We start from the raw sequence: 20,581 nt of genomic DNA, 5'->3' as shown, positions 1-20,581 counted from the left end.
ACCCGAGGTGCATCGAAGTGACCTAGCTATAGTGGATGAGTCACCAAGGGAGGTGACTAAGGTTAAGATTCCTAAGGTTATGAAGAGCCTTTGGGACCCATGGTAGATGGGTTATCAAATGTGCCAAGTGGTTAGGAGACGGACTTAAGTCTCTAACATAGTGGGTTGGCACAATTAAGTTGAGTTTCATGCATAGAAATATGAATTGGGTTCATATTGCATAAAAATTAGTTTTTGATGTATAGATGTCATATAAACTAATGCTAGTGATGCATTATGGTTTAGTATGGGCAAAAACATCAAGAGGAAGCCAAAACTAGGACTTTAGGTCAAGGTTCAATTGAACTTTTTAGCTAGTTTTGTGTTTTGTGTCAATCTTAGGATTGGTGATAGATATATTTTTATATATATTTTTCTCAAGTAGATATTGATATAATAGACTTCTCCACAAAATTTGGGGATTTTTGGAGGTCTGTGGAATTTCTGACGCATTTCTGAAGTTGGCCAGAAAAGATTGATTTTTTCATAAATAGTGTACCAGTCGACTGGTAACACTGTTCACGAGCACAGAATGTCTCTGTAAGCTCGTTTTCATGGGGGCAGTCGACTGGTACTTCTTGCAGTCGACTGATACGGTCTAAAATTGTTTTTCAGCACTAGAAAATGACTAAAAGAGAGGTGAACATGTATGTAATCTTATGAGAAATTAATACATGATGTCTATGGTCATTAGAGGTCAAAGAGTCCGATAATTGGGATATTGTTGGAGCTTTTTTTGATGTATGGCAAAGGGGGAGAAATTTAGGTTTAAGTGGGAAACCTACATACCTTTGCAAGAAATACTAACTCAAGGGGGAGCTTAGGTGAAGGGGGAGGTTTACCTCATAAATCCTAACAAAGGGAGCTTAGGTGAAGGGGGAGCCTAGGATTAGGTTCCATGATTTATGCATGTGTAGATTGCATGTTTATTTGCATTATTATTGATATATTATTTCCCTAACTTAAACGGTTTGCCAAACATCAAAAAGGGGGAGATTGTTGGAGCAATCTAGTGACCCTAGGTTTTGATGTTTGGGCAAAGGTTTAAGTTAGTTTTATTGTTGTATTTGATATGCATTGTGAGTGTGCAGGATACAGGTACGACAAGGAAGTCCAAGTGTGATCTTGGCAAAGGAGGAAAGTCCAAGGATGAGTTTTGGCGGTGTAAGTCCAAGCATGTAGTCTTGGCAACGTAAGTCCAAGTGTAACTTTGCAATGGATGAAGTCCCGGAGGCGCGACCTCTTGGCAAAGGAAGACCCGACAACAATGACATTGCCGATGGAAGCTCCAGAAGGCAAGACGTGAAGGATGGGGAGGCATCCGAGGGACGCAAGGCTGATGGAGGAGGCTAGAAGGCTAGGTCTAGGTTGGTCGGGCAAGGACGAGTGCTGAGAGATTGTACTCGGAGTAAAATATAAGAATTAGGGTTCACTGCAGCAGTACTGTAGCGTTACTGTAGCAGTACTGTAGCGTTACTGTAGCAGTACTGTAGCAGTCGACTGCATGTTTTAGCAGTCGACTGGCAGCGAACAGAATGTGTGAAATCGAGCCGTTGGGGTGTAACGGTCGAATTTCCACAGAGGGCAGTCGACTGCATGTTTTAGCAGTCGACTGGTAGGCGGGGTTTTCAACCCGCGGGCTATAAAACCAAAGCTTGGGAGCTTGGTTTGAGTTGACGAAATTAGACTTGGTTAAGGTCTAATTAGTAGTCTACAAGTGCTCAAGAGTTTTCCTTGTGTCCAAAAGGTCTTGGTGAGTTTGTGGTGAGGTTTCTCCACCCACAAGGAGTTTGAGCTAGCCGGAGGTCTTCCGGGGAGTAATCCACCGACGGATAGGGATCGTCCACCTTACGGACACGTCGTGGAGTAGGACCTTTATCTCCAAACCACGTAAATGATCGTGTAGCTTGGTTTGCATTCTTTTTTGTCTTGTATTTTGTTTAGCTTGTTTATTTTTGTATTATTCCGCTGCGCAAGCTAACAACGTAGGAAGCGAACGATTTGGGTGAGCCGCTATTCACCCCCCTCTAGCGGACGTCAAGGTCCCAACAATTGGTATCAGAGCGAGGCGCTCTTTACGGACTAACCGCCAAGAGAGCAAGAAGCTAGAGGAAGAAGAAGATGGAGTCCGAAGGACCACTCGGATGGGATATCCGAATTCCACCTCCGTACGACAAAGAAGACTTCAATTATTGGAGGAAGCGGTTAGAGACATGGTTCCAAATGGATTGGAACCAATGGGTTGTCTTGAGTGACCCATTTGAAGCTCCTACGGACAAGAAGGGTAAACGCCTCCGACCTAGGCATTGGATCGAAGAGCAACGAGAGCAATCGGAGGCAGACAAGGAGGTAACGAGAATTTTGAATAATTTACTACCTTCTAATATTTTGTTGAGTGTAGGTGAAACCACAAATGCAATTGATCTTTGGAAAAAGATCATTGCCTATCATGAAGACCCTATAAAAATCCAAGAAGTGGAAGAGCCCAAGGAAAATGGCTCATTGGTCCAAGAAGAGAAGGACCAATCCGATGTTGACAAGAGGTCAACATTCGAGGAGGAAAAGGAAGAGGAGGAAGAGAAAGAGAAGGAAGAGGTGGAAGAGGAGAGATCTTCCACATCCTCAAGAGATGAAGAAGTGGAAGAGTCCACATCTTCAAGTGAAGAGGAAGAAGAGAAATCCGAGGAAGAGGAGATCTTGGAAGTTCAACCCTCTAGTTCAACTACCAAGAAGAGCACAAAGGACCACATCAAATGTTTTGAGTGTGGTAAGATGGGGCACTACAAGAGTAGGTGTCCTTCGTTCAAGAAGGTAAACCCTAAACTCACTAAAGTTAATTTAGAAACTAATGTGAGTTGTAGGAAGAAGAAGAAGGAGAAGAAGCACATTAGGTGCTTTACATGTGGTGAGTGGGGTCACTACCACACAAAGTGCCCAAGGAGAGGAGAGCTCAAGAAATTGGCGCACTTGAAGAAGTGGGAGAAGAAGGGAGCTTCCAAGGTAAAAACCAAGGTATCATTTAATGAATCCATTCCGTTGACATATGATAAAAAGCATGCTAGAAATAACTCTTATGATCTTAATGCTATTTATCATGAGAATAGGAGGCATGATAACCTTAAGGATAAATATATTCCTCCTTATGCTAGATTTACCACACCTAAGGTTAGGAAGGTAAATAACAACTTAGGCAATAACACCAAGGATTTTAGATATATGCCTAAAACTAGAAATGCTCAAGGATTCAATGAAAAACCAAAATCTAGAGATTTATGGGGTGAAAATCAAGTCTTGAGGACAAGACTTGATAATTTAAAAAGGACCTTAACAAGAATGGAAAATATTCTTAGGGGTCAAAATGAGCATAACCTAAGAAAAGCTAGACAAGAGCCATCCAATGGCTATAGAGGTTTGGGATACAAACCTAAAGCCAAGAAGGATGTGACTTCCTTTCATAGGGTTCCATATAGTTATGGGACCAACCCTAGGTTTAGAGGTCAAATTAAAGATACTAGGGAAGGAATCCCTAAGAGTATTTTTGGCAAGACCAATGTGACTAAGGCTCCAAAAAGGCCTAATAAAGTCACAAATAAGGTTACAAAGGGAGTTAACCCTAGAAGTGACCTAGTGGAAGTGACCAAGGCTTCTAAGAAGCCAAGAAAGGTCGTTAGGAAGATATCTAGGGAAGTCATCCCTAGTGAGTACCTAGAGCATCCAAGGAGCACCAATAGGTATTGGATTCCTAGGAACATATTCTCTACACCCTAGATGGGTTTAGAGAGTGTCAACTCCAATTGGAAAGGTAGTTAACCCAACCTTGGGAAAGTTGACACTTGAGAGCATTTTCAAAGTGATTGTTAACCTTTGAAAATGAAAAGGATAATAAGTGTTACTCTTTGAAAGAATAAAATGTGTCAAAATTTGAGGAGTTAAATCTAATTTAAATTGACACACTAGAGAGAAGCAAAAGTGATGCCAAATTTAGAATTCGACATTTTCTTATGGAATTAAGGGAAATATAAACCTTAATCCAAATTGTCACTCTTGGAAAAGAGTAACATGTGGCAAATCTTAAGGAATTATGTTTGAATTAAATTGGCGCAATGTGGAAAAACATAAGAAATACCAAATTGGGATTTTGGTATCTTCTTAGAGTAATTAAAGAAAAATCTAGGTCATAATGTAAGATGTTCACTCTTTGGAAGAGTGAAATGTGTCAAACTTTGAGGTTTTGAACTTAATTTAAATTGACACATTTAGAAAAGGATAAGAAATGCCAAGTTGGGGTTTTGATATTTTCTTAAAAGGTAAAAGGCAAATCTAAGTTTTAATTTGATTTCATTTACTCTTGGAAAGAGTAAAATGTACCATACTTTGAGAAATTTGTTTAAGTTAAAATGGCACAAATTTAGAAAGGAAAAATAAATGTCAAAATTGGGTTTTGGCATTTTCATGGAAAATCATGGGCAATTTAGGGTTAAATTTTGAGTTAGCTAGGGTTAAGAATACTTAGATAGGTAATCTAGGTAAATTTTATTTATTCTAACTTGCCATGTTTTGTTTGCCTATCATATGTCATGACATCATATTTATATTTAGCATTCATATTTTATTATGAAAAATACAAAAATATCATGTCATGTCATACATACATCATGTAGCTATAGCTTGCTTTTCATTTTGAAAATTGCTTATTTTGATGTATGCCATGTAACATCATGCATTACTTTAATTCCCTTGTTATTTAAGGAAAAATGACATCTATTATAAATGGTAAATATCCCAACAAGAGGGATTATATCAAGTGGCATCCTAGATGGATGATCATGATTTTACAATGCCTAGATAGAGATGCATGATCCCTTAGTTTAGGGCAAGACCAAATATACATCTCACAAAGAACTATAAGGTGACTTGTATGTGTTTTAATACACGTTAGATACAAGTGAGATGTTAAGATGGTGAACTAAACTCAAGATGTTGATCTAGTGCATCTTGTTGAGTTTTAGGTTCATCAAAACACATAGTTATGTGTCTTCCAATCATTGGGAAAGCTAATGTACAAGTCATGTGCATTGAGCCCAAAGAACATGGTTGGATATTGGTTTTGAAAAAGATTTCAAAATACTTTTGAAAAACCTTGGTGAAGACTATCTTTTGATAGTAATCATCATTGGAAAGTTAGACACAAACTAGGAGAAAACATTGAAGTTTTCAAGAGTTTTCAAATTTGTGTCAATCTTTGAAAATAGGAAGTATTTTCATAGAAAATTATTTTTCCTTGATAAAGTATACTCTAAATAATGTCTACATGAGTTTTCATGATGAAAACAAGTATGGTTTAGTTAAGAAAAACCAAAGTGAAGTTTCGGTTGAGGTTAGTTTCATTATTGAATTTTTAACCTCAAAACTTCAAGTTTTGGCTTTCCTAATTATTTAGGAACCCCAAGTCATTGTTGGTGCAATGATAAAAGTTTAACCATGTTTTTAGGGGGAGTTACTCCTTTAAAACATAAAAATCTTTTCCAAGACCAAAAGGACGTCAAATGTTAAGGTAGCACATGACATTGGTATGGGAGGTGTTACCAAGGACAAGGGAGAGTCATCCAAGGCCAATAAGAAGGAATATGCTAGGGTAGCATATAATTATAGCAAGGATGAGGTGTCCAAGATTAAGGACAAGAAGAAATTAATCAAAGACAAGGTGTCTAAGGTTAAGAAGGTGAGTTTAGTAGGCCAAGTGTCACCCGAGGTGCATCGAAGTGACCTAGCTATAGTGGATGAGTCACCAAGGGAGGTGACTAAGGTTAAGATTCCTAAGGTTATGAAGAGCCTTTGGGACCCATGGTAGATGGGTTATCAAATGTGCCAAGTGGTTAGGAGACGGACTTAAGTCTCTAATATAGTGGGTTGGCACAATTAAGTTGAGTTTCATGCATAGAAATATGAATTGGGTTCATATTGCATAAAAATTAGTTTTTGATGTATAGATGTCATATAAACTAATGCTAGTGATGCATTATGGTTTAGTATGGGCAAAAACATCAAGAGGAAGCCAAAACTAGGACTTTAGGTCAAGGTTCAATTGAACTTTTTAGCTAGTTTTGTGTTTTGTGTCAATCTTGGGATTGGTGATAGATATATTTTTATATATATTTTTCTCAAGTAGATATTGATATAAAAGACTTCTCCACAAAATTTGGGGATTTTTGGAGGTCTGTGGAATTTCTGACGCATTTCTGAAGTTGGCCAGAAAAGATTGATTTTTTCATAAATCAGTTACCAGTCGACTGGTAACACTGTTCACGAGCACAGAATGTCTCTGTAAGCTCGTTTTCATGGGGGCAGTCGACTGGTACTTCTTGCAGTCGACTGATACGGTCTAAAATTGTTTTTCAGCACTAGAAAATGACTAAAAGAGAGGTGAACATGTATGTAATCTTATGGGAAATTAATACATGATGTCTATGGTCATTAGAGGTCAAAGAGTCCGATAATTGGGATATTGTTGGAGCTTTTTTTGATGTATGGCAAAGGGGGAGAAATTTAGGTTTAAGTGGGAAACCTACATACCTTTGCAAGAAATACTAACTCAAGGGGGAGCTTAGGTGAAGGGGGAGAAGTTTACCTCTGCAATAAATCCTAACTCAAGGGGGAGCTTAGGTGAAGGGGGAGCCTAGGATTAGGTTCCATGATTTATGCATGTGTAGATTGCATGTTTATTTGCATTATTATTGATATATTATTTCCCTAACTTAAACGGTTTGTCAAACATCAAAAAGGGGGAGATTGTTGGAGCAATCTAGTGACCCTAGGTTTTGATGTTTGGGCAAAGGTTTAAGTTAGTTTTATTGTTGTATTTGATATGCATTGTGAGTGTGCAGGATACAGGTACGACAAGGAAGTCCAAGTGTGATCTTGGCAAAGGAGGAAAGTCCAAGGATGAGTCTTGGCGGTGTAAGTCCAAGCATGTAGTCTTGGCAACGTAAGTCCAAGTGTAACTTTGCAATGGATGAAGTCCCGGAGGCGCGACCTCTTGGCAAAGGAAGATCCGACAACAATGACATTGCCGATGGAAGCTCCAGAAGGCAAGACGTGAAGGATGGGGAGGCATCCGAGGGACGCAAGGCTGATGGAGGAGGCTAGAAGGCTAGGTCTAGGTTGGTCGGGCAAGGACGAGTGCTGAGAGATTGTACTCGGAGTAAAATATAAGAATTAGGGTTCACTGCAGCAGTACTGTAGTGTACTGTAGCAGTACTGTAGCGTTACTGTAGCAGTACTGTAGCAGTCGACTGCATGTTTTAGCAGTCGACTGGGGCAGTCGACTGGCAGCGAACAGAATGTGTGAAATCGAGCCGTTGGGGTGTAACGGTCGAATTTCCACAGAGGGCAGTCGACTGCATGTTTTAGCAGTCGACTGGTAGGCGGGGTTTTCAACCCGCGGGCTATAAAACCAAAGCTTGGGAGCTTGGTTTGAGTTGACGAAATTAGACTTGGTTAAGGTCTAATTAGTAGTCTACAAGTGCTCAAGAGTTTTCCTTGTGTCCAAAAGGTCTTGGTGAGTTTGTGGTGAGGTTTCTCCACCCACAAGGAGTTTGAGCTAGCTGGAGGTCTTCCGGGGAGTAATCCACCGACGGATAGGGATCGTCCACCTTACGGACACGTCGTGGAGTAGGACCTTTATCTCCAAACCACGTAAATGATCGTGTAGCTTGGTTTGCATTCTTTTTTGTCTTGTATTTTGTTTAGCTTGTTTATTTTTGTATTATTCCGCTGCGCAAGCTAACAACGTAGGAAGCGAACGATTTGGGTGAGCCGCTATTCACCCCCCTCTAGCGGACGTCAAGGTCCCAACAATTGGTATCAGAGCGAGGGCGCTCTTTTACGGACTAACCGCCAAGAGAGCAAGAAGCTAGAGGAAGAAGAAGATGGAGTCCGAAGGACCACTCGGATGGGATATCCGAATTCCACCTCCGTACGACAAAGAAGACTTCAATTATTGGAGGAAGCGGTTAGAGACATGGTTCCAAATGGATTGGAACCAATGGGTTGTCTTGAGTGACCCATTTGAAGCTCCTACGGACAAGAAGGGTAAACGCCTCCGACCTAGGCATTGGATCGAAGAGCAACGAGAGCAATCGGAGGCAGACAAGGAGGTAACGAGAATTTTGAATAATTTACTACCTTCTAATATTTTGTTGAGTGTAGGTGAAACCACAAATGCAATTGATCTTTGGAAAAAGATCATTGCCTATCATGAAGACCCTATAAAAATCCAAGAAGTGGAAGAGCCCAAGGAAAATGGCTCATTGGTCCAAGAAGAGAAGGACCAATCCGATGTTGACAAGAGGTCAACATTCGAGGAGGAAAAGGAAGAGGAGGAAGAGAAAGAGAAGGAAGAGGTGGAAGAGGAGAGATCTTCCACATCCTCAAGAGATGAAGAAGTGGAAGAGTCCACATCTTCAAGTGAAGAGGAAGAAGAGAAATCCGAGGAAGAGGAGATCTTGGAAGTTCAACCCTCTAGTTCAACTACCAAGAAGAGCACAAAGGACCACATCAAATGTTTTGAGTGTGGTAAGATGGGGCACTACAAGAGTAGGTGTCCTTCGCTCAAGAAGGTAAACCCTAAACTCACTAAAGTTAATTTAGAAACTAATGTGAGTTGTAGGAAGAAGAAGAAGGAGAAGAAGCACATTAGGTGCTTTACATGTGGTGAGTGGGGTCACTACCACACAAAGTGCCCAAGGAGAGGAGAGCTCAAGAAATTGGCGCACTTGAAGAAGTGGGAGAAGAAGGGAGCTTCCAAGGTAAAAACCAAGGTATCATTTAATGAATCCATTCCGTTGACATATGATAAAAAGCATGCTAGAAATAACTCTTATGATCTTAATGCTATTTATCATGAGAATAGGAGGCATGATAACCTTAAGGATAAATATATTCCTCCTTATGCTAGATTTACCACACCTAAGGTTAGGAAGGTAAATAACAACTTAGGCAATAACACCAAGGATTTTAGATATATGCCTAAAAATAGAAATGCTCAAGGATTCAATGAAAAACCAAAATCTAGAGATTTATGGGGTGAAAATCAAGTCTTGAGGACAAGACTTGATAATTTAAAAAGGACCTTAACAAGAATGGAAAATATTCTTAGGGGTCAAAATGAGCATAACCTAAGAAAAGCTAGACAAGAGCCATCCAATGGCTATAGAGGTTTGGGATACAAACCTAAAGCCAAGAAGGATGTGACTTCCTTTCATAGGGTTCCATATAGTTATGGGACCAACCCTAGGTTTAGAGGTCAAATTAAAGATACTAGGGAAGGAATCCCTAAGAGTATTTTTGGCAAGACCAATGTGACTAAGGCTCCAAAAAGGCCTAATAAAGTCACAAATAAGGTTACAAAGGGAGTTAACCCTAGAAGTGACCTAGTGGAAGTGACCAAGGCTTCTAAGAAGCCAAGAAAGGTCGTTAGGAAGGTATCTAGGGAAGTCATCCCTAGTGAGTACCTAGAGCATCCAAGGAGCACCAATAGGTATTGGATTCCTAGGAACATATTCTCTACACCCTAGATGGGTTTAGAGAGTGTCAACTCCAATTGGAAAGGTAGTTAACCCAACCTTGGGAAAGTTGACACTTGAGAGCATTTTCAAAGTGATTGTTAACCTTTGAAAATGAAAAGGATAATAAGTGTTACTCTTTGAAAGAATAAAATGTGTCAAAATTTGAGGAGTTAAATCTAATTTAAATTGACACACTAGAGAGAAGCAAAAGTGATGCCAAATTTAGAATTCGACATTTTCTTATGGAATTAAGGGAAATGTAAACCTTAATCCAAATTGTCACTCTTGGAAAAGAGTAACATGTGGCAAATCTTAAGGAATTATGTTTGAATTAAATTGGCGCAATGTGGAAAAACATAAGAAATACCAAATTGGGATTTTGGTATCTTCTTAGAGTAATTAAAGAAAAATCTAGGTCATAATGTAAGATGTTCACTCTTTGGAAGAGTGAAATGTGTCAAACTTTGAGGTTTTGAACTTAATTTAAATTGACACATTTAGAAAAGGATAAGAAATGCCAAGTTGGGGTTTTGATATTTTCTTAAAAGGTAAAAGGCAAATCTAAGTTTTAATTTGATTTCATTTACTCTTGGAAAGAGTAAAATGTACCATACTTTGAGAAATTTGTTTAAGTTAAAATGGCACAAATTTAGAAAGGAAAAATAAATGTCAAAATTGGGTTTTGGCATTTTCATGGAAAATCATGGGCAATTTAGGGTTAAATTTTGAGTTAGCTAGGGTTAAGAATACTTAGATAGGTAATCTAGGTAAATTTTATTTATTCTAACTTGCCATGTTTTGTTTGCCTATCATATGTCATGACATCATATTTATATTTAGCATTCATATTTTATTATGAAAAATACAAAAATATCATGTCATGTCATACATACATCATGTAGCTATAGCTTGCTTTTCATTTTGAAAATTGCTTATTTTGATGTATGCCATGTAACATCATGCATTACTTTAATTCCCTTGTTATTTAAGGAAAAATGACATCTATTATAAATGGTAAATATCCCAACAAGAGGGATTATATCAAGTGGCATCCTAGATGGATGATCATGATTTTTACAATGCCTAGATAGAGATGCATGATCCCTTAGTTTAGGGCAAGACCAAATATACATCTCACAAAGAACTATAAGGTGACTTGTATGTGTTTTAATACACGTTAGATACAAGTGAGATGTTAAGATGGTGAACTAAACTCAAGATGTTGATCTAGTGCATCTTGTTGAGTTTTAGGTTCATCAAAACACATAGTTATGTGTCTTCCAATCATTGGGAAAGCTAATGTACAAGTCATGTGCATTGAGCTCAAAGAACGTGGTTGGATATTAGTTTTAAAAATGATTTCAAAATACTTTTGAAAAACCTTGGTGAAGACTATCTTTTGATAGTAATCATCATTGGAAAGTTAGACACAAACTAGGAGAAAACATTGAAATTTTCAAGAGTTTTCAAATTTGTGTCAATCTTTGAAAATAGGAAGTATTTTCATAGAAAATTATTTTTCCTTGATAAAGTATACTCTAAATAATGTCTACATGAGTTTTCATGATGAAAACAAGTATGGTTTGGTTAAGAAAAACCAAAGTGAAGTTTCGGTTGAGGTTAGTTTCATTATTGAATTTTTAACCTCAAAACTTCAAGTTTTGGCTTTCCTAATTATTTAGGAACCCCAAGTCATTGTTGGTGCAATGATAAAAGTTTAACCATGTTTTTAGGGGGAGTTACTCCTTTAAAACATAAAAATCTTTTCCAAGACCAAAAGGACGTCAAATGTTAAGGTAGCACATGACATTGGTATGGGAGGTGTTACCAAGGACAAGGGAGAGTCATCCAAGGCCAATAAGAAGGAATATGCTAGGGTAGCATATAATTATAGCAAGGATGAGGTGTCCAAGATTAAGGACAAGAAGAAATTAATCAAAGACAAGGTGTCTAAGGTTAAGAAGGTGAGTTTAGTAGGCCAAGTGTCACCCGAGGTGCATCGAAGTGACCTAGCTATAGTGGATGAGTCACCAAGGGAGGTGACTAAGGTTAAGATTCCTAAGGTTATGAAGAGCCTTTGGGACCCATGGTAGATGGGTTATCAAATGTGCCAAGTGGTTAGGAGACGGACTTAAGTCTCTAATATAGTGGGTTGGCACAATTAAGTTGAGTTTCATGCATAGAAATATGAATTGGGTTCATATTGCATAAAAATTAGTTTTTGATGTATAGATGTCATATAAACTAATGCTAGTGATGCATTATGGTTTAGTATGGGCAAAAACATCAAGAGGAAGCCAAAACTAGGACTTTAGGTCAAGGTTCAATTGAACTTTTTAGCTAGTTTTGTGTTTTGTGTCAATCTTGGGATTGGTGATAGATATATTTTTATATATATTTTTCTCAAGTAGATATTGATATAAAAGACTTCTCCACAAAATTTGGGGATTTTTGGAGGTCTGTGGAATTTCTGACGCATTTCTGAAGTTGGCCAGAAAAGATTGATTTTTTCATAAATCAGTTACCAGTCGACTGGTAACACTGTTCACGAGCACAGAATGTCTCTGTAAGCTCGTTTTCATGGGGGCAGTCGACTGGTACTTCTTGCAGTCGACTGATACGGTCTAAAATTGTTTTTCAGCACTAGAAAATGACTAAAAGAGAGGTGAACATGTATGTAATCTTATGGGAAATTAATACATGATGTCTATGGTCATTAGAGGTCAAAGAGTCCGATAATTGGGATATTGTTGGAGCTTTTTTTGATGTATGGCAAAGGGGGAGAAATTTAGGTTTAAGTGGGAAACCTACATACCTTTGCAAGAAATACTAACTCAAGGGGGAGCTTAGGTGAAGGGGGAGAAGTTTACCTCTGCAATAAATCCTAACTCAAGGGGGAGCTTAGGTGAAGGGGGAGCCTAGGATTAGGTTCCATGATTTATGCATGTGTAGATTGCATGTTTATTTGCATTATTATTGATATATTATTTCCCTAACTTAAACGGTTTGCCAAACATCAAAAAGGGGGAGATTGTTGGAGCAATCTAGTGACCCTAGGTTTTGATGTTTGGGCAAAGGTTTAAGTTAGTTTTATTGTTGTATTTGATATGCATTGTGAGTGTGCAGGATACAGGTACGACAAGGAAGTCCAAGTGTGATCTTGGCAAAGGAGGAAAGTCCAAGGATGAGTCTTGGCGGTGTAAGTCCAAGCATGTAGTCTTGGCAACGTAAGTCCAAGTGTAACTTTGCAATGGATGAAGTCCCGGAGGCGCGACCTCTTGGCAAAGGAAGATCCGACAACAATGACATTGCCGATGGAAGCTCCAGAAGGCAAGACGTGAAGGATGGGGAGGCATCCGAGGGACGCAAGGCTGATGGAGGAGGCTAGAAGGCTAGGTCTAGGTTGGTCGGGCAAGGACGAGTGCTGAGAGATTGTACTCGGAGTAAAATATAAGAATTAGGGTTCAGCAGGATCTGTAGTGTCTTGTAGTGATCTTGTAAGCGTTCTTGTAGCGATCGTAGCGATCATGCATGTTTTAGCGATCGCGCCGATCGGGCAAAAACAGAATGTGTGAAATCGAGCGTTGGGGTGTAACGCCGAATTTCCACGAGGGCGATCGGCATGTTTTAGCATGATCGGTAGGCGGGGTTTTCAACCATGGGCTATAAAACCAAAGCTTGGGAGCTTGGTTTGAGTTGACGAAATTAGACTTGGTTAAGGTCTAATTAGTAGTCTACAAGTGCTCAAGAGTTTTCCTTGTGTCCAAAAGGTCTTGGTGAGTTTGTGGTGAGGTTTCTCCACCCACAAGGAGTTTGAGCTAGCTGGAGGTCTTCCGGGGAGTAATCCACCGACGGATAGGGATCGTCCACCTTACGGACACGCCGTGGAGTAGGACCTTTATCTCCAAACCACGTAAATGATCGTGTAGCTTGGTTTGCATTCTTTTTTGTCTTGTATTTTGTTTAGCTTGTTTATTTTTGTATTATTCCGCTGCGCAAGCTAACAACGTAGGAAGCGAACGATTTGGGTGAGCCGCTATTCACCCCCTCTAGCGGACGCCAAGGTCCCAACAATTGGTATCAGAGCGAGGGCGCTCTTTTACGGACTAACCGCCAAGAGAGCAAGAAGCTAGAGGAAGAAGAAGATGGAGTCCGAAGGACCACTCGGATGGGATATCCGAATTCCACCTCCGTACGACAAAGAAGACTTCAATTATTGGAGGAAGCGGTTAGAGACATGGTTCCAAATGGATTGGAACCAATGGGTTGTCTTGAGTGACCCATTTGAAGCTCCTACGGACAAGAAGGGTAAACGCCTCCGACCTCGGCATTGGACCGAAGAGCAACGAGAGCAATCGGAGGCAGACAAGGAGGTAACGAGAATTTTGAATAATTTACTACCTTCTAATATTTTGTTGAGTGTAGGTGAAACCACAAATGCAATTGATCTTTGGAAAAAGATCATTGCCTATCATGAAGACCCTATAAAAATCCAAGAAGTGGAAGAGCCCAAGGAAAATGGCTCATTGGTCCAAGAAGAGAAGGACCAATCCGATGTTGACAAGAGGTCAACATTCGAGGAGGAAAAGGAAGAGGAGGAAGAGAAAGAGAAGGAAGAGGTGGAAGAGGAGAGATCTTCCACATCCTCAAGAGATGAAGAAGTGGAAGAGTCCACATCTTCAAGTGAAGAGGAAGAAGAGAAATCCGAGGAAGAGGAGATCTTGGAAGTTCAACCCTCTAGTTCAACTACCAAGAAGAGCACAAAGGACCACATCAAATGTTTTGAGTGTGGTAAGATGGGGCACTACAAGAGTAGGTGTCCTTCGCTCAAGAAGGTAAACCCTAAACTCACTAAAGTTAATTTAGAAACTAATGTGAGTTGTAGGAAGAAGAAGAAGGAGAAGAAGCACATTAGGTGCTTTACATGTGGTGAGTGGGGTCACTACCACACAAAGTGCCCAAGGAGAGGAGAGCTCAAGAAATTGGCGCACTTGAAGAAGTGGGAGAAGAAGGGAGCTTCCAAGGTAAAAACCAAGGTATCATTTAATGAATCCATTCCATTGACATATGATAAAAAGCATGCTAGAAATAACTCTTATCATCTTAATGCTATTTATCATGAGAATAGGAGGCATGATAACCTTAAGGATAAATATATTCCTCCTTATGCTAGATTTACCACACCTAAGGTTAGGAAGGTAAATAACAACTTAGGCAATAACACCAAGGATTTTAGATATATGCCTAAAACTAGAAATGCTCAAGGATTCAATGAAAAACCAAAATCTAGAGATTTATGGGGTGAAAATCAAGTCTTGAGGACAAGACTTGATAATTTAAAAAGGACCTTAACAAGAATGGAAAATATTCTTAGGGGTCAAAATGAGCATAACCTAAGAAAAGCTAGACAAGAGCCATCCAATGGCTATAGAGGTTTGGGATACAAACCTAAAGCCAAGAAGGATGTGACTTCCTTTCATAGGGTTCCATATAGTTATGGGACCAACCCTAGGTTTAGAGGTCAAGTTAAAGATACTAGGGAAGGAATCCCTAAGAGTATTTTTGGCAAGACCAATGTGACTAAGGCTCCAAAAAGGCCTAATAAAGTCACAAATAAGGTTACAAAGGGAGTTAACCCTAGAAGTGACCTAGTGGAAGTGACCAAGGCTTCTAAGAAGCCAAGAAAGGTCGTTAGGAAGATATCTAGGGAAGTCATCCCTAGTGAGTACCTAGAGCATCCAAGGAGCACCAATAGGTATTGGGTTCCTAGGAACATATTCTCTACACCCTAGATGGGTTTAGAGAATGTCAACTCCAATTGGAAAGGTAGTTAACCCAACCTTGGGAAAGTTGACACTTGAGAGCATTTTCAAAGTGATTGTTAACCTTTGAAAATGAAAACGATGATAAGTGTTACTCTTTGAAAGAATAAAATGTGTCAAAATTTGAGGAGTTAAATCTAATTTAAATTGACACACTAGAGAGAAGCAAAAGTGATGCCAAATTTAGAATTCGACATTTTCTTATGGAATTAAGGGAAATGTAAACCTTAATCCAAATTGTCACTCTTGGAAAAGAGTAACATGTGGCAAATCTTAAGGAATTATGTTTGAATTAAATTGGCGCAATGTGGAAAAACATAAGAAATACCAAATTGGGATTTTGGTATCTTCTTAGAGTAATTAAAGAAAAATCTAGGTCATAATGTAAGATGTTCACTCTTTGGAAGAGTGAAATGTGTCAAACTTTGAGGTTTTGAACTTAATTTAAATTGACACATTTAGAAAAGGATAAGAAATGCCAAGTTGGGGTTTTGATATTTTCTTAAAAGGTAAAAGGCAAATCTAAGTTTTAATTTGATTTCATTTACTCTTGGAAAGAGTAAAATGTACCATACTTTGAGAAATTTGTTTAAGTTAAAATGGCACAAATTTAGAAAGGAAAAATAAATGTCAAAATTGGGTTTTGGCATTTTCATGGAAAATCATGGGCAATTTAGGGTTAAATTTTGAGTTAGCTAGGGTTAAGAATACTTAGATAGGTAATCTAGGTAAATTTTATTTATGCTAACTTGCCATGTTTTGTTTGCCTATCATATGTCATGACATCATATTTATATTTAGCATTCATATTTTATTATGAAAAATATAAAAATACCATGTCATATCATACATACATCATGTAGCTATAGCTTGCTTTTCATTTTGAAAATTACTTATTTTGATGTATGCCATGTAACATCATGCATTACTTTAATTCCCTTGTTATTTAAGGACAAATGACATCTATTATAAATGGTAAATATCCCAACAAGAGGGATTATATCAAGTGGCATCCTAAATGGATGATCATGATTTTTACAATGCCTAGATAGAGATGCATGATCCTTTAGTTTAGGGCAAGACCAAATATACATCTCACAAAGAACTATAAGGTGACTTGTATGTGTTTTAATACACGTTAGATACAAGTGAGATGTTAAGATGGTGAACTAAACTCAAGATGTTGATCTAGTGCATCTTGTTGAGTTTTAGGTTCATCAAAACACATAGTTATGTGTCTTCCAATCATTGGGAAAGCTAATGTACAAGTCATGTGCATTGAGCTCAAAGAACGTGGTTGGATATTAGTTTTAAAAATGATTTCAAAATACTTTTGAAAAACCTTGGTGAAGACTATCTTTTGATAGTAATCATCATTGGAAAGTTAGACACAAACTAGGAGAAAACATTGAAATTTTCAAGAGTTTTCAAATTTGTGTCAATCTTTGAAAATAGGAAGTATTTTCATAGAAAATTATTTTTCCTTGATAAAGTATACTCTAAATAATGCCTACATGAGTTTTCATGATGAAAACAAGTATGGTTTGGTTAAGAAAAACCAAAGTGAAGTTTCGGTTGAGGTTAGTTTCATTATTGAATTTTAACCTCAAAACTTCAAGTTTTGGCTTTCCTAATTATTTAGGAACCCCAAGTCATTGTTGGTGCAATGATAAAAGTTTAACCATGTTTTTAGGGGGAGTTACTCCTTTAAAACATAAAAATCTTTTCCAAGACTAAAAGGACGTCAAATGTTAAGGTAGCACATGACATTGGTATAGGAGGTGTTACCAAGGACAAGGGAGAGTCATCCAAGGCCAATAAGAAGGAATATGCTAGGGTAGCATATAATTATAGCAAGGATGAGGTGTCCAAGATTAAGGACAAGAAGAAATTAATCAAAGACAAGGTGTCTAAGGTTAAGAAGGTGAGTTTAGTAGGCCAAGTGTCACCCGAGGTGCATCGAAGTGACCTAGCTATAGTGGATGAGTCACCAAGGGAGGTGACTAAGGTTAAGATTCCTAAGGTTAGGAAGAACCTTTGGGACCCATGGTAGATGGGTTATCAAATATGCCAAGTGGTTAGGAGACGAACTTAAGTCTCTAACATAGTGGGTTGGCACAATTGAGTTGAGTTTCATGCATAGAAATATGAATTGGGTTCATATTGCATGAAAATTCATTTTTGATGTATAGATGCCATATAAACTAATGCTAGTGATGCATTATGGTTTAGTATGGGCAAAAACATCAAGAGGAAGCCAAAACTAGGACTTTAGGTCAAGGTTCAATTGAAATTTTTAGCTAGTTTTGTGTTTTGTGTCAATCTTGGGATTGGTGATAGATATATTTTTATATATATTTTTCCCAAGTAGATATTGATATAATAGACTTGTCCACAAAATTTGGGGATTTTTGAAGGTCTGTGGAATTTCTGGCGCATTTCTGAAGTTGGCCAGAAAAGATTGATTTTTTCATAAATAGTGTACCAGTCGACTGGTACAGTTACCAGTCGACTGGTAACACTTTTCACGAGCACAGAATGTCTCTGTAAGCTCGTTTTCATGGGGGCAGTCGACTGGTACTTCTTGCAGTCGATTGATACGGTCTAAAATTGTTTTTCAGCACTAGAAAATGACTAAAAGAGAGGTGAACATGTATGTAATCTTATGGGAAATTAATACATGATGTCTATGGTCATTAGAGGTCAAAGAGTCCGATAATTGGGATATTGTTGGAGCTTTTTTTGATGTATGGCAAAGGGGGAGAAATTTAGGTTTAAGTGAGAAACCTACATAGGATTAGGTTCCATGATTTATGCATGTGTAGATTGCATGTTTATTTGCATTATTATTGATATATTATTTCCCTAACTTAAACGGTTTGCCAAACATCAAAAAGGGGGAGATTGTTGGAGCAATCTAGTGACCCTAGGTTTTGATGTTTGGGCAAAGGTTTAAGTTAGTTTTATTGTTGTATTTGATATGCATTGTGAGTGTGCAGGATACAGGTACGACAAGGAAGTCCAAGTGTGATCTTGGCAAAGGAGGAAAGTCCAAGGATGAGTCTTGGCGGTGTAAGTCCAAGCATGTAGTCTTGGCAACGTAAGTCCAAGTGTAACTTTGCAATGGATGAAGTCCGAGGCGCGACCTCTTGGCAAGGAAGACCGACAACAATGACAAGGCCGATGGAAGCGGAGGCAAGGCGTGAAGGATGGGGAGGCATCGGGAGGCAAGGCTGATGGAGGAGGCTAGAGGCTAGGTCTAGGTTGGTCGGGGCGAGTACGAGAGATTGTACTCGGAGTAAAATATAAGAATTAGGGTTCACTCGCGTTCTTTTGTGGCGATCGTGATCGAATGTTTTAGCGATCGTGCGCGATCGGCGAGAATGTGTGAAATCGAGTGAAGAGGCGATCATTGCATGTTTATGATCGGTAGTTTTCAACCATGGCTATAAAACCAAAGCTTGGGAGCTTGGTTTGAGTTGACGAAATTAGACTTGGTTAAGGTCTAATTAGTAGTCTACAAGTGCTCAAGAGTTTTCCTTGTGTCCAAGAGGTCTTGGTGTGTTTGTGGTGAGGTTTCTCCACCCACAAGGAGTTTGAGCTAGCCGGAGGTCTTCCGGGGAGTAATCCACCGACGGATAGGGATCGTCCACCTTACGGACACGCCGTGGAGTAGGACCTTTATCTCCGAACCACGTAAATGATCGTGTAGCTTGGTTTGCATTCTTTTTTGTCTTGTATTTTGTTTAGCTTGTTTATTTTTGTATTATTCCGCTACACAAGCTAACAACGTAGGAAGCGAACGATTTGGGTGAGCCGCTATTCACCCCCCTCTAGCGGACGTCAAGGTCCCAACAATAATGACCGTATCTGGTACGGAAAGTTGTCTTCTGAATATCTGAGTCTCTGACTCTCAGCTGATGATATCCGGATCGCAGATCAATCTTAGAATACACTGATGTACCTCTGAGCTGATCAAACAAATCCTCAATCCGTGGTAATGGATCTTTATTTCTGACGGTCACTGAATTCAGCTGCCTGTAGTCAATACATAACCTCATGGTACCGTCTTTCTTCTTGACAAATAGAACTGGAGAACCCCATGGTGAAACACTAGGGCGAATAAATCCCCTGTCTAAAAGCTCCTGGAGTTGAACCTTCAGCTCGTTCAACTCTTTTGGTGCCATACAATACGGAGCTTTCGATGTCGGCGCGGTTCCCGGAATCAGCTCAATAGCGAACTCCACTGGCCTTCTGGGAGGCAAACCTGGCAACTCCTCTGGAAATACATCTGGGTACTCCCGGACAACAGAACGCGTCGGAGGCTGCGAACTACTCATCCTCGGTCGATCAACGACAACAAAACCATGACGGTAGTGAGACAGCACGTGCAGATCGCGAAATAATCGAGATGTCGTGCGTCTCGATGCGGTGAAACTCCACGAGGGTTTGTTCGAGGCCGGAAGGTGACCACCCTCGTCGGCAATCAACGGTAGCATGATATATTGACCAATCCATGCCAAGAATGATATCAAACTCGACCATCTCCAATACTAGAAGATCTACAGTAAGTATCATGTTGCCAAAGTCTAACGGGCAACCTCTGATCTCCTGGGTGACTTCTAAAGTATCACCGGACGGTAGCGAGACAGTCAATCGCCGCAACCTAACAATAGGTAATCTACCAATCTCATAAAGGTATGGGATATAAAAGAGTGCGAACTACCATCAATCAAAATATCAGCAATAAATGCATAAATAGAAATCGTATCGCGGAAAACGGATCCGTCGCTGAGCATCCTCTCTGGTAATCGCATGAACACGACCGGTCTCGGAGGAGGAGGTGGGGTGCTCCCTTGGACTATGTGCAAATAAGACCGAGAGGATGGTGGCGATATTTGTGCGAGTCGGGATAATAAGGTCTGGAGCAAAACTGCGGGTGCTGAGCCTTTGGAGTACTCTGTCCAAGCATGCCAAATGTTCTGCGGAGGGCTGCTCCCGTGAAGATTGGGCTTGCCCTCCTCGATATGACTGACTAGACCCCTCGACGACCCTCCGGGCGTGTCTTGAGCCTTGGTGACAATCTCGGCTCTGGTGCCCGGGCAGTTTGCAATAAACTGGGGTGAGGTGATCTCTGGATCCACATCTGAAACA

Source organism: Zingiber officinale, chromosome 3A (genome assembly GCF_018446385.1).
Source record: "Zingiber officinale cultivar Zhangliang chromosome 3A, Zo_v1.1, whole genome shotgun sequence".
In the NCBI taxonomy this organism is placed as follows: Eukaryota; Viridiplantae; Streptophyta; class Magnoliopsida; order Zingiberales; family Zingiberaceae; genus Zingiber; species Zingiber officinale.
This window is presented reverse-complemented; position numbering follows the sequence as displayed.